This window comes from Monodon monoceros, unplaced genomic scaffold, assembly GCF_005190385.1.
Source record: "Monodon monoceros isolate NGI ecotype Baffin Bay Population unplaced genomic scaffold, NGI_Narwhal_1 Super_Scaffold_11, whole genome shotgun sequence".
Lineage (NCBI taxonomy): Eukaryota > Metazoa > Chordata > Mammalia > Artiodactyla > Monodontidae > Monodon > Monodon monoceros.
Window position 1 is genome coordinate 133,593,890 of NW_021703767.1, and position 14,253 is coordinate 133,608,142.

The window sequence follows — 14,253 nt, forward strand, 5'->3', positions numbered from 1 at the left end:
CAAAATACACATTATTTTTTAAAGCCTTATGAATTCCTAGTGGCTTTCAGTCCTTTTTTTTAATTTTTTTTTTTTGATGTGAACCAGTTCTAAGGTCTTTATTGAGTTTGTTACGATATTGCTTATGTTTTAATGTTTTGGGTTTTTGGCCTTAAGGCATGTGGGATCTTAGCTCCCTGGCCAGGGATCAAACCCACACCCCCTGCCTTGGAAGGCGAAGTCTTAACCAGTGGACCACCAGGGAAGTCTGGCTTTCAGTCTTTCGACCACTCAGAGTATAACTACTGGCACATGGGGATGTCCTTAGCACTGTCCTTGACTTTGAAAGAGTCCTCTGAGCCCATCGGTTGGAACGGCCCGCAGCTCTCGTACCCACAGGCCTCTGCTCAGGTGGTACCCGCTCTGCAGAGGGAGAGAGAAGAGGCTTTGTGATGTCAGGCTTTGCCCAGCTGACCCGCCCTTGGCTCCGTGGAGTCCCGACAAGTGCACAGTTGCTGTTCTGTCCCTACACTCCCCCGCCCCAGTTGTCAGCAGTGAAAGACATCCCCAGCTGTCCTGGGTGAGAGGCGCCCCCGCCTGCCCGAGTGTGGCCTTAACCTTTAAAGCACAGCCCTGTCACGGTGCGGCGGTTTAATGAAAATCTGGATCTTCAACTCAGCTATTTTCTTTTTTTCTTGTTCTTTATTCCACTTTGTGGCTCTTTCCTTTCTTGCTGGGCTGTGTTTGCATTTCCTTCAGAATGTGTGGGTCCCATCTCATCCAGCAGAAAAGTCAGTTTTGTTTCTAAAAATGCCATTTTCTGCTCCCCTCAACCCCCATCTGTTGTCTTTAGAAAATATGGATATTTAGCCACATAACATGTGGAGATTCTCTTCCCAATGCTCTCTTTGAGAATCACCCAGTCCAGACCTGAGTCCACAAAACTCTCATCTCTCAGTCTTTAGCTCTACTGTGACATTTGATAAATGAGTTGATACATTATGTGAAACAGAATGGTGAGCCACTGCGAGCTTCTGCCTGTAAATTTTTCTTTTTGCATGGGAAAAGCATGACACTGAATTTTGGATATGCTCTTCTATTTCTTAAACAAATTGTAGCGGTTGTTATCTGTCAAATCCAGGGGACTTCAAACACTGATAGGTGATGTTTTCAAAATGATGACATATATATCTGGAAAGTTCCTAGCTTTTATTTTATAAAAGCCCCCATGGTTTCTTGCTGCCGCTATTGGAACGATCAAATATTGGACTTTATGTTTTTCCATTCTCAAGTATTCGTGAAACTAGCTCAATACATTAAGCTGGTTCTGTTGCTGTCAGATGGATTTCCTGAATTGCCAGCATCAAGTACTTTGCCCTCTTTTCTGACACTCCGCTTCTATTTATAGCCAACAGATGATCAGAAGCCAGGGTCAAGGGCAGCTGTTGTTTGGTCAAGCCCAGCTGTTGAATGCTGATTGGCAACTAGCAAGGTGTGGTGACTGCCATCTGGTCATGCCAGGTCCTGATAGCACTGCCAGCGTTTATTTGATTCAAGCAAAAGCAGTTAACTTCAGCTTGCATTGCAGAAGCAAACCTAGCTACCTGTTTTGTACACTCCAGGTAGCCAAATTGGTTCTCAAGTTTAGACACAAGTTGAAAATTAAAAACAGTGCTGTCTGAAGTCATGGGGTCTACGTGATACACTTTGCCTTTCCCTCCTGTTTAGGATTCAGAGACCGAAGTGTGTGTATCTCAATCCCTTTCTGACAAATAGCATTGGGTACTTTTAACAGAACGTGAACAAGAAAACTGATTTCTGTAGCTCAGAGGGGTGAATATTTTCATAGCTCCCCAAGTACTGGAAGTGAGGGACATATTACATCAATCATATGTATTAATGTAGCATAATGGATTGGTACCTCCCAGAAATTAGGTCAGCCCTGTGAGAAATCAGGCTATGAATACATTAAATGTATGTTTCATAAATACATGCTTCAGAGCTCAAGGCATTGTTTTTAAGTGGTGGATTACAGGTAACGCTATTTATTGCATGTCCCAGCACTATAGGGATTGAAGGGCTGGTGGGGAAAATGCCTGCTCCGGTGGCTAAAACTTTGCTGGGATTGATAGGCAGAATTCTTGGCAAGATGTATGCAGATCCTGCTTTGTATTTGCAGATGACTTTCACAATAATTTCAATCCTCATTAATCAACAGGCATTGTGAGTGACAGACGCTCTACAATATGTAAGAAGCTATCCTCAGGATATAGTGTCCCATAATCATTTTTCTCCTCCAAGGACTAGCCAAGCTTAGCATCTTCACTGTTTTCTGAGGGAGGTTGGAGTTGGTTCCGCTTTTTCAGGAGAGGAAACTGAGTCCTGGTAAGAATAAGTTCCTCTCTGGGGGCCAAGATAACTCTTGACTTCAGTTTCCCTGTTGGACCCAGGAAGGTGACGTGCCAGGAATCCTATGTCCTTCCCTTGGGAAGTTCTCAGGGAAATGAGGCTTCTTGCCTGGAGATGGTCATTTTACTTTGAGGATAAGAATTGAGTTGCTTTGCTCATTAAAGTTTTATTTGAGGGTCTCCGGATATAAACTTTTGACATTCTCATGTCTGGAGACCTGTGTGTATATTTGTATTTTAAACTGAAGTATAGTTGGTTTACAATGTTGTGTTAGTTTCAGGTGTATAAGGGGTATTTTATATATATATCCCTTATAAGTTATTATTGAATACAAGATATTGAGAAAAGTTCCCTGTGCTATACAGTAAGTCCTTGTTGGGTATCTATTTTTATATACAGTAGTGTGTATATGTTAATCCCAAACTCCTCATTTATCCCTCCCCCACCCCCATTTCCCCTTTGGTAACCATGTTTGTTTTCTATATCTGTGAGTCTATTTCTGTTTTGTAAATAAGTTCATTTTTTCACATCTTTATTTTTTAGATTCTCACATAAGTGATGTCATATGATATTTGTCTTTCTCTGGCTGACTGATTTCACTCAGTATGATCATCTCTAGGTCCATCCATGTTGCTGCAAATGGCATTATTTCATTCTTTTTTATGGCTGAGTAATATTCCATTGTGTATGTATGTACCACATCTTCTTTATCCACTCCTCTGTCGATGGACATTTAGGTTGCTTCCATGTCTTGGCTACTGTAAATAGTACTGCATTGAACATTGGGGTGCATGTATCTTTTCAAATTATAGTTTTCTCTGGATATATGCCAGGAGGGGGATTGCTGGATCATATGGCAACTCTATTTTTAGTTTTTTAAGGAACCTCCGTACTGTTCTCTATAGTGGCTACACCAATTTATATTCCCACCAACAGTGTAGGAGGGCTCCTTTTTGGAGGCCCATTTTTAAGGGAAGCTGTGTGGTTTGGTGGCTGAGAGCATCCACTTTGGAGTCTGCTCAGCCGAAGATTGAATCCTTGCTCTGCCACTTACTCTGTGACCTTAGGCAACTTAATGTGTTTGAGCCACAGTATCCTCACCCATAAAACGAGGCTGGTGAGAGATGGTGGTGTGAATTGGCAGCCCCTGCCTGTACAATCTGCTCCAACACATCATCACCCACTCTTATAGATTAGCCAAACCCCACGGTGCCAGCTGGGGGGCTGGGTGTGTTACTCTGGGTTCTGAGCATCTCTGTGCCTGGCATGGGCTCCGATGCTCACTTGGGGCACAGATAAGACGTGTTGGATGCGTCCAGCTGCTTGGGCTCTCTGGCTGTGGCCCACCCCTTCCTCTCCCATTATTCCTGGAGAGAATCTGCATTAAAGACTGCTGTACGGGTATACGTAGTAGGCCTTTGCCAAATATTTATTAGTGTGTGATTAAAGACGCCTCTAATAAAATCCCAAATGGTCTCACCATTAGCTTTTCCAGCTATGTGCAGGAAGAGATTGTGTTTCTGAGTTTTGATATGAGAAACGCCACACGAAAAGAAAACCCAAACCACTGTTAGTGTATTTGATTGATAAAATATGTTTTACTGTAAGGATCTTGAAGAGATAATTTGTAGAAGAGGCCATACAAATGGTTAATGAATATGAAAAAATATTTTGATTTCACTGGCAACTTTGCAAAATCAAAAACAATGAAATTGAATTTTCACCCATCAAATTGGCAGATTTAAAAAACAAGAAAATGTACTGCTGGTGAGGATGCAGAAAGACAGGTAATCCCACTCATGTCTGGTGGGGAATTTAGTACAATCACAAGGAAGTTATGTGCCAAAATATAATACAAAGCCTTTAAGATACTCATATCATCCAATGTAGTCATCCTTTTTTTTTTTTTTTTTCTTGTGGTACGCGGGCCTCTCACCGTTGTGGCCTCTCCCGTTGCGGAGCACAGGCTCCGGACGCGCAGGCTCAGCGGCCACGGCTCACGGGCCCAGCCGCTCCGCTGCCTGTGGGATCTTCCCGGACCGGGACATGAACCCGCGTCCCCTGCATCGGCAGGCGGACTCTCAACCACTGCGCCACCAGGGAAGCCCTAGTCATCCATTTTGAAGAAATAATATTTTCTTAAGGTGAATAAAAAGTTATATTCAAAGATATCTGTTCCAGCACTACTATTTTAAATAGGAAGAGTTAGAAATAAGCTCAGTAAAATAAAAGGATGGTTTAAATATACTACTTAGAGTGAAATATTATGCTGGCATTAAGATGAGATTTTAGCAATAATCTATGGCCAAACTACCATTTATGAAGAGTTTACTATATGCCGGGCTCTAGGCTAAGTACTTTGAATATACATTATATCATTTAAACCTTATTATGACAGATTAGTAACCTAACTTCCAACAATTTATTTATCATCTCATTTAAACCTGGTTTAATTATAAAATTATAAAAAAATATTTTAAAAAATTATAAAAATTTATTAAAAAATTATTAAAATTTTTTCCCCCAATTATAAAATTGGGAAAAAAAGTTAACGTGAGAGAATACTGTTGATATTCTTTTAATAAAACAATTAGCATACAAAATTGCATACAATTTTAGCTCAACTATATAAGCACAATAAACCCACCATAATGTTGTGAGTAGGGGCCCAAACTCCAAACTGCATAAAATGTAAGGTTTGTGTTGTGACAAAGCTCCTAAAGTGAATGTGAGGGCTGGAAGGTAGATGACAGCTAATTCCTCGTCATCTCCCATCCAAAGTCACATTATTCCACGGCTGTGGATGCTTAGTGAAAATTTTACCAAAATATTAACAAAGGTTCTCTCTTTGTTGTGGTATTATGGGTAATCTATTCTTCTCTGTATTTTCCAGTTTTTCTACAATGGGCATGCAGAAGTAGCACATAAAAAATAAAATGCTTCTCAAAGTTTTAAAAATGAAAGCACAGTTTGTTTTACCATTTTTTAAAATTAAGTGGGTAATTTCTGCTTTCCTACACTCCCTTTAGTTCTGACAGCTCAGTAATGGAAGCAGGAAAGGGAAAAGGCGAAGCCCAGTGCTCAGAGGGAAGCAAGAGGCGAGTCTCTGTCCCAGCTACAGGGAGTGAGCCACGTGATGCTTGCGGTGGCATCTGTGGTCACATATGTTACAAGTGAAAAAAAATATCACAATGACGTTGGCAAAGCCCTGGGTATTACCCAACCTCATGTAGCTACCGAAAATGCTTAAAGCAAAACAAGACAAGACAAAAACTACGTACAAAAGAAAGGCACCATTAAGAAGTAAAGCCCGGTTTCCACGTTCCCCAGGAATAGAGACCCTCCCTCAAGTCAGCATGCAAGGCTCATTAGGGGACAGTCACTCTCTGGGAAGAAGCAAGAAGCAGGCTCAGAGGCCCCTTCCACTGTTTGCAGGATCTTTGAGAATAGCTAGCGTCTACTGCCTCTGAGGTTCTGAAGCTGCCCCCAGAGCAGGGTGTGTCCTCAGCGCCTGCAGAAACCCAAGCGACAGGGCACAGGCCTTGGTGCCCTGAGCACCGGGGATCCCCCTGGAAAGTGGGAGGCCCACTGGGTTGGGCCCCACAGGAAGCGCCCTGCTTTTGTTGAGCTGCGCCGCAGAGGACCCGCCCTGGTTTGTTGGGGCTTTCCTGCTGGGTTCTATGACAAGGTGGCTAAAAGCAGAAGGCTCGCGAAGCCCAGCCCTGGCTCAGGGCTGGAGGCTGAGTTAGGGGCATCCAGGGAAGCCATTGTCCCATCCAGGAGGTGGCCGGGGCACCTGGGATGGAGGAACACCAAGTACACGGTTCCAAATGGGCTGCTGGCCATACGAGGCTAACTTTTCAGAGTGCCTTGAGGTTTCTGCAGAGCCATTCATTCATCTGTTCAGCTGGCGCCTACTCAGTAGTGTTCTAGGCACTGGAGAAACCAAGAGAAATAAGATACCGTAGCTGCCCTCCGGGAATCCAGGGAAGAGGGAGAGAGGCCACAAGCCCCAGTGGCGAATCGAAGACCAGGGGATCACGGGCACTCCTGGGCGGCTCAAGAAAGGGACAGTGCTGAGCTGTGTCTGACCTTGGTACTTCTCAGACTTTAATGGGCATGAGAATCGCCTGGGTATCTTGAGAAGCTGCAGGTTCTTATTCAGCAGGTCTGGAGAGGAGCCTGAGATGCTGCATTTCTAACAAGCTCCCAGGTGATACTGATGCCGCTGGTCCGAGGTCCACACTTTGAATGGCAAAACCCTACGTGATGCCTACGAGGGAGCTAGGCAGGTAGAGAAGTGGGAAGGGATATTCACTCCTAAGAGAGAGAACGTTCCAGGTGGGCCACTTCAGGCGTGGGGATGGTTGAATTGTCAGAGTGGCTGAGGTTTAATCGGAGAGGCTTGAAATGGCCCTGGGCTTACCTTTTAATTCTATTAGGTTTTAATTCATTCTTTAAGACAGTGTCAAACCTGATATTCTGAGAAACGCATTTCTAACACTCACCTGACATGGGTCCTTCTGTTTAATGGTCTTGTTTACTAGTGATCCTTTCCTGCCACGGAGGTGATAAGGCTCTCAGAGCAAGCTTGGTGGTGGACGACCGGTCACCATGATTGAGTTCTTCAAATCCTAGGCTACAGCTCCATGAGAGAGGTCATGGCTTTTCTGCTCCACAGCTCGCATAGCGCCTGGTACACAGGGGTAGCTAATGCTCATTATATCTTGAGTTTGAGACGAATGAATGAATGAATATTAATACCTCATATTAGGCTCAGAAAGAGAATAGCAGAGTGGTTAAGAGCACAGGCACTAGAGTTAGAATGCCCTGGAAATCCTGGCTCTGCTCTGTGCTAGCTCCAAGAATCTGGCCATACCCTTTGACCTCTCTGTGCCTCAGTTTCCTCATTGGTGAAATAAGGATGACGGTAGTACCTGCCTCAAAGAGTTGTTGCGAGTCTTCCATGACATAATACATATAAATTGCTCTCAGCAACTGTAAGCATTCAGTAAATGTTATCTGTTATTTTTGTTAAGAGCTGAAGTTGACATTCGCCAATTCGACAACATTTTGATTGGTTTACTTTGGTGAGGATGGGCATATTTGTCTAAGGTATGGCTTATGAGTGAACATCATTTATTTTTGCCATGCATGCCCTCCATTAACATGAATAATGACAGGTATTTGTATTAACTTTTATAAAAGTTTTCCTTGAACGTAAAATAGGAAAACACATATAATGACAGAAATAGGGGTCTTGGCAGAATACTTCAAGTGGGACCCTTAGGTATGAGCTGGTTTCTTGAGACCAGCTCTGCTTATCAGGGGATGTCATGAGGGAGAATTTTATTCCGTCTCCCTATGAGATCACCTGAGCTAGGCTTCTGGAATTCCAGAAACCATGAAACCACGAAAATAGTAATGTTTGGTGGATAGACAGCCAGTAGGTATAGACCTAGCTGAAACTGGCTATAATTTAGGTGAGAAGGGCCGGAAATTTCATCACCACTCGATACTGTTGTGGATTACTTACCGTCTAGAATGGTTATTGCAAAGCTCTGGGGCTAATACTGTCTTTTGTCTTTTGTCTGTGAATACTTAGACCCGAACTACCCAAAACAATATATATGAGCCACATATGGCTATTTATCTTAATGAAAATGGAATAAAATTCAAAATTCATTTGCACTAGGCACATTCCAAGTGTTCAATGGCCACATGTGGCTAGTAGTTAACAAACTGGACAGCACAGCTGTGTAGATGTAGAACATTCCACCGGACAGCAGTGCCTTAGAGTATAAGTTTTTTACTTTAAGAGTTGCAGACTGTAATTGAGGTACCCAGAGATGGCAAAATCTAGAACTCATGCAATGAGGATGTTGCAGAATTGAATACAAAAATTAGGAAATGTAAGGGGTAAGTTTACTTTTGGACAATAAAGTTTGACTCATTTTTTTGTTCAACAGTTATTAAGTATCTAGACACTTACTCTGTGTAGAGCTCTAATCTAGTGTAGTGGCTCTGGGGAAGATAGCAAAGTCCGGCGGATGCATTTACTGATCCCAAATTGCTTGTCGTTGAGTTGGATAGATACCAAGTACCTAGAACAACGTTAAACAGCAGTTCAAGGAGGTGTATGAGGAAAACCCAGTGAGATGCTGAGAGACCAGAGTGGCTTTGAAAAAAAGATGGGATGCTTGACTTTCACAGGACAGGAGACACAAGTAGAACTGAGTAAAGGAGGCAGAAATGGTTGCAAAACGGTGGGAAACGGGAAGCAGTTACCCTAGATGAAATAGAAATATTAGTTGGCAGCCACATTGGAAATGGGGCTGGGGTCAGACTTTGGAAGGACTTGAATGCCAACATAAGATGATTAGACTTTATCCTGCAGACACTGGGAGCCATAGAATGGTTGTGAGCAGAAGGGCACAACCGTGAAGGTAGTACTTTGCCAAGGTGAGTCTGGCAGGGGTTACAAAGCTGGATTGGAGGAACCCAGCCGTCTTCACTGGGATACCAGCCCAAAGGTTGCAGGAAGAATCCAGGCAGGAGAGGAGAAGGACCGGAAATAGGTCAATGCACAGGGAAATGGAAAGAGAGGCAATAGAAAGGAAAACAGGTTTTGACTGAGCAGGGGGAAAAAATGGCAGAAGTGTAGACAAAGATGGCTTACTTGCTTTGGGTTTGGGGTTTAGGAAATACCTGTTGATTTGGAATTTGGAAGGGGGCTCCGCCTAGATGTAACTCCATCAGATCCCATCACACACCTCGTTGAACTGTTATTTAATGTTCTTCTATGTGTTGAGTATTTATCTAACTCTTGGCAGTGATTGCATCCACCAGGCTTTGCTTCCTTCCCCAGAGGCCCTAGTTCAAGTACCATGCATGGAAAAAGTGCCCAGTTAGTGAACAGCTATTCTACAGGTAACTGCAGAGTCAAGCCCTGTAATCTAAACCTACCTTTTACATTTACTGAGGCAAAGAGAAGAAGGGATTAGTTGTTTGTTTTAAAAATAAAAATCCTGAGAAAATGTTAGATTATGTTGGTGAATAGAGATGAAGGTCTACAAAATGTCAGTGGTCTGCAAAATGGAGGTGCAAATATCTACCTCATAGAGCGCTGAGGATTAAACGGTGTGCGTGCAAACTACCGAGCAAATAGTAAGCCATCAACAAATGTCATTTGATTCTAATCTTGTGAATTCAACAAGCACACGTGGGATCAGAAAACCCCATACATAAGTTTATGGCACGTACTATCTCTCCACTCACTCATTTGTTGGGTGCCATAAAATGAGGGAATTTCTAGTGTTATTCCAGATCACTCTGGGCAGAATTGTTAAAGGTCTTATTTGCTCAATGAGACAGAAGGCAGGGAGGGCCCAGCTACGGAGATAATCACACACACCTGAGGGTGTCTGGTTCACCCCTCATTTGTTCCTGCTTCTTTTACTCTTTAGCAATGGGATCATTGTCAGTGGAGCATTGGAAGGTAAGACATACAACCATATTAAAGAAAAGTTTCCAGGAGGGAATGAGATAGCTATTTGTATGTGATATGATTGATTCTCATAAGCATGAGAAAATCAGTGTCACTGCATTCAAATTCAATATGTCAACTACTGCCAGAAAGCGCCTCCGGCTGGGCCCCATGACCCTGAGGTGAAGGCCACAGCTTCTCCCCCAGGTGCTGTCCACCTAGTTCTCCCTTCTGTGCCTCAACCTGCATATCACGGTCAGACAAAGCTATTTAATAGACCACCTTCAACTTGTCACGTTACCCTCAGGGAACCCCTTTTACCTGAAGAGGAAGCCTAAACTTCACTGCTTGGTTTCCTTCCAAAAATCTCACCCAACATGTTGATTCAACCATATTTTCTCATTTTCCAAGTGCATCCTTAGCTCCAGTAAGAGAGAAGTATTTACTGGATGGAAAAATGCAATACTCACTTCCGTTCTGTGCTTTGGCCACTGCCCTATTCCAGGATGACCTCACTGTTACCCTCTGCTTTGCTAAATCTTACTCATTCTTCAAGGCACAGTCAAGACCTACTTCCCCCGAAGAAGCGCCTTTCTGATGATTCCAGCCTGTAGGCATGTCACCTTTTCCTGGACTCCTACTGCCCTCATTTACAGTGACAAAGTATTGACCACTCTCTTCTTTCTTGTCTCTTGTTTCTTACTTGTGTTTTTCCAACCAGACTGAAGTCAGGGTCTATGGCTTGCCCTTCAAATCACGTCAACAAGCTTGAACTGAGGGCTCTGTGACATTTACAAATCCTAACTCTGGTTCAGGGTTTTCAAAGCGACATCTTAGAGACTTGAAGGAAGGACTCCTTAGCTAAAGCTGGGGAACTCCAGGTCCCAGCCATCGGAAACGTGGTAGTGGGCTGATGGGTTGTAGTGGAGAGGAGCTTTCTAGATTGGCCCATCCTCATTCACAGCTATCTGAAAACTCCACTACTGGGGAAGTCAAGTAGAGGACGGGGCTCAGTCCTTGAATGATCCATCCCTGCCCCACAGAAAAAGTAATTTGGTCCTTGTAGGAAACTTGGAAAGTACAGAAAAGTGTAAAGAAAATAAAAATCATCTCTAATCCTACCAGCCAGAAAGAAACATTGTTAATTTTAGTGTACTTTCCAGTTTTCCAGTTATACACACATAAATATAATCTGTCATAGTTGAGATCATGCCGTATGTTGAGTTGGGTAACCTACTCTTTTCACATACAATTACACCATGATCACTAAAACTCCTCTAAATATATTTGCGTTGGTTCATTCCCCAGGAAGCAGACTCTGAGATACATGTTGGTGTGCAGGATGTTTCTTAGGTAGTGCCCTAGAAATCAGCAGCTGTAAAAAGGGGGAGAAGGAAGAAGGACGAGACACAGGGAGCAGTTGCACTGTGTTGTAGGCATGTTCCGAACTCAGGTCTGGCAGCTCGCTGTTCGAAAGCTGATATTCAAGAGACAAGTGTCGGTAGCAAAGGAAAACTTGCTTTATTCAGGAGGCCAACAACCTGGGGAGAAGGCGGACTTGTGTCCAAAAGCCTACTCCCCACTGCTGATCAGGAGGCAAGAGCTTTTAAAGGGGAGCTCCAGGGGTGCATTGAGGAGGTGGGGGGCTATGTGCAGGGCAGCACAGTCAGCTCCAACAGTCATCTTGAAATTGGTCATGCGGTGGTCTGATCAACATCACCTTGATTGTTCTAAGTGCAATGAATCTTCAGTTCCAGAGTTGTTTTATCCCCATCTTCTTGAGGCCAGTTCTCGGAATTGTGTAAGATGGAGCAGCTTACGTCATGACTACAGCCTGGTCATCGTGTAGTTAAATTCTTCCACCTGATGGGGGTTTCAGTATCTATGAAACAGCTCAAAGGATATGCCTCAGAATATTATCTATAGCCCTTGAGGAGAAACTAAAGACCCTCAACTTTGTTTAATGACTAAACTATTATTATTTTGTCCCGTTTGACTGCTTTTCTCTGCTTTTGCATTTTTTCATTTCTCTGATTAAATTTATACTTTGGCTAAAGTTTTTCAAGCAGGCAGAGGACATGGGGGGAGGGGTCTGTCCTGGGAAGGCTCCATAGGGTCCTGCTCCATTACAGGTCCACCAAAGGCCTTAACCATCCCCATAGGGAACTCTGGAGCAGGGATGGCCCTCCTGAGTTGTCTGAGGTTGGAGTGAAGGGGCTGGACCTTTACATCCCCAGGGGGACTGCCCATTGGTTTCAGGCTTACTCTGGAAATTCACATGATTTAGGCTAGGCAGTGTTCTTTAGCTAAGGCAGTCCTCAAAGAAGGTTCAGAGCTGAAGGCTGTCTTGGAGCAGCATTCCCAGAGGCCAGGAGAATAACTCCTTCCTTGCCAAAGAGGGATCTGGGCAACATGTCAAAGCCTCTACACTCATGATACTGCACTGTAGAGTCAACAATAATGATGGCTGAAATTGAGTACTTACCATATGACAGCATTATGCTAGGTGACCTCAGCCCACAACTGCTCAAAAAGGTGACTATTAATGGTATCCTCTTTACCAATGGAGAAATCAGATGACCAGACACTCCTTGGGTCCCACAGCTGATGAGCCTGGGGAGCCAGAATTTGAATCTTAAGTCTTTGCTTTATTTGTTTGGGTAAGTACTTAAAAGAGTGTTTTCAGGTAAGAATTTAAGTTTCCAGGCAAAAATCTTACTACATATTCAAGTGATAAGAGGTGTGCTGCGCTTTCCTTTCATCTTCACGATGAACTAGAAGGATGATTTTCAGAGATGGCAAAAACGATCATTCCTAACCCCCAGAATTAGAAACACTTAAATAACTACAGGAGGTCACTTTTTTTTTTTTTTTTTGCGGTACGCGGGCCTCTCACTGTTGTGGCCTCTCCCGTTGCGGAGCACAGGCTCCGGATGCGCAGGCTCAGCGGCCATGGCTCGCGGGCCCAGCCACTCCGCGGCATGTGGGAGCTTCCCGGACCGGGGCACGAACCCGTGTCCCCTGCATCGGCAGGCGGACCAGGAGGTCACATCTTTAAAAGTCGTGAATAAAAGGCAATGGAGACTGTTCCCTTCAAACTCTTTTATTCAAAACACAGAGCAGCAGCTACATGTGGATGTGAAAGCCCCAACTCAACCTGCCCCCTTTTTCCTACTATGCAGGTCGAGGATTATTTCTCCTGCATGTGAGAAGGGTTGTATGTGGCCTCCCAGATCCTTTTAGCATACCACATCTAGTGTTATTTCCTATCTTCGAAAAGCTATTCCAGTTAAGGGACAATAAAAATTAACATTTAATTCTTCATGCTATTGTAGACGTTAGTATTTTTTTGGTGAAATTCATCTTTCAGTCTTAACTTCATACAACTGTTTGACTAAGTTTTCCACAAGCCTACCCAAAGTTTTCATAATTTTTAAGCAAAATTTCCTGAAAAGAGAAAGGCTTTACCAATTTTTTTGTACCCCCCTATTTGCCATCCTGTAATCTACACATGCTGCTTATTCGTCAAAATGAATACGGTTTCGGGGCAATTGCATTTATTTGTTTATCTCACTTAAGCATGAGCACAAAAATTAAAATGCAGGGTCAGTTATTGCTGGGGAGTATTCAGCACTGTAATGTGGTTGCCAGGCAACCTGTGGGCGGGCGTTAGGTAGACGAAGGGAAACTCGTCAGCAGCGCTTCAATAGCAGTATTGGCTTTCATTTCAAACGTGCTAAATAATAGGGCCATGCAATTCGCCTCCTTTAGCCCAATTTGCTTAGTTTTCTTCTTGAATGGAGAAGTAATCTGGTTTAGTGCTGGGTAACATTTGCAACCATACTTCCTCTGCCAGGCACTAAAAAAAAAAAAAAAAAAGGTGTTTCCCACTTTGGAAAATAAGGAAGGTCTGGTGTTTTTTTGTTTTTGTTTTTGTTTTTCATGTTTTACAATCTTCCTCTTTCTTTCCTTCTCTCTCTCTTTCTTTCTTTCTTCCTTCCTTCCTTCCTTCCTTCCTTCCTTTCTTTCTTTCTTTCTTTCTTTCTTTCTTTCTTTCTTTCTTTCTTTCTTTCTCTCTCTCTCTTCCTCCCTCCCTCCATCCCTCCCTTCCTCCCTTCCTTTCTCCCCTCCTTCCCTCCTCCCTCCTTCCCTCCCTCCCTTCTTTTCTTTCTCTTTCCCTTTCTTTCTTTTTTGTTTAAGAAAACACAGGGTCAAGGCAATGGATTGAAGAGCTCAGGAAAAAGAGGGAGTCGCGGACAGCACTGTATGAGCCGTAAACACCCTCACACATCTTCTAGAAAGCCATGTTTAATCATTTCAATTTGTTACCTACTATTCTTGAGCTGTGCGTGTGTTTACACATACACATAGATATGGGT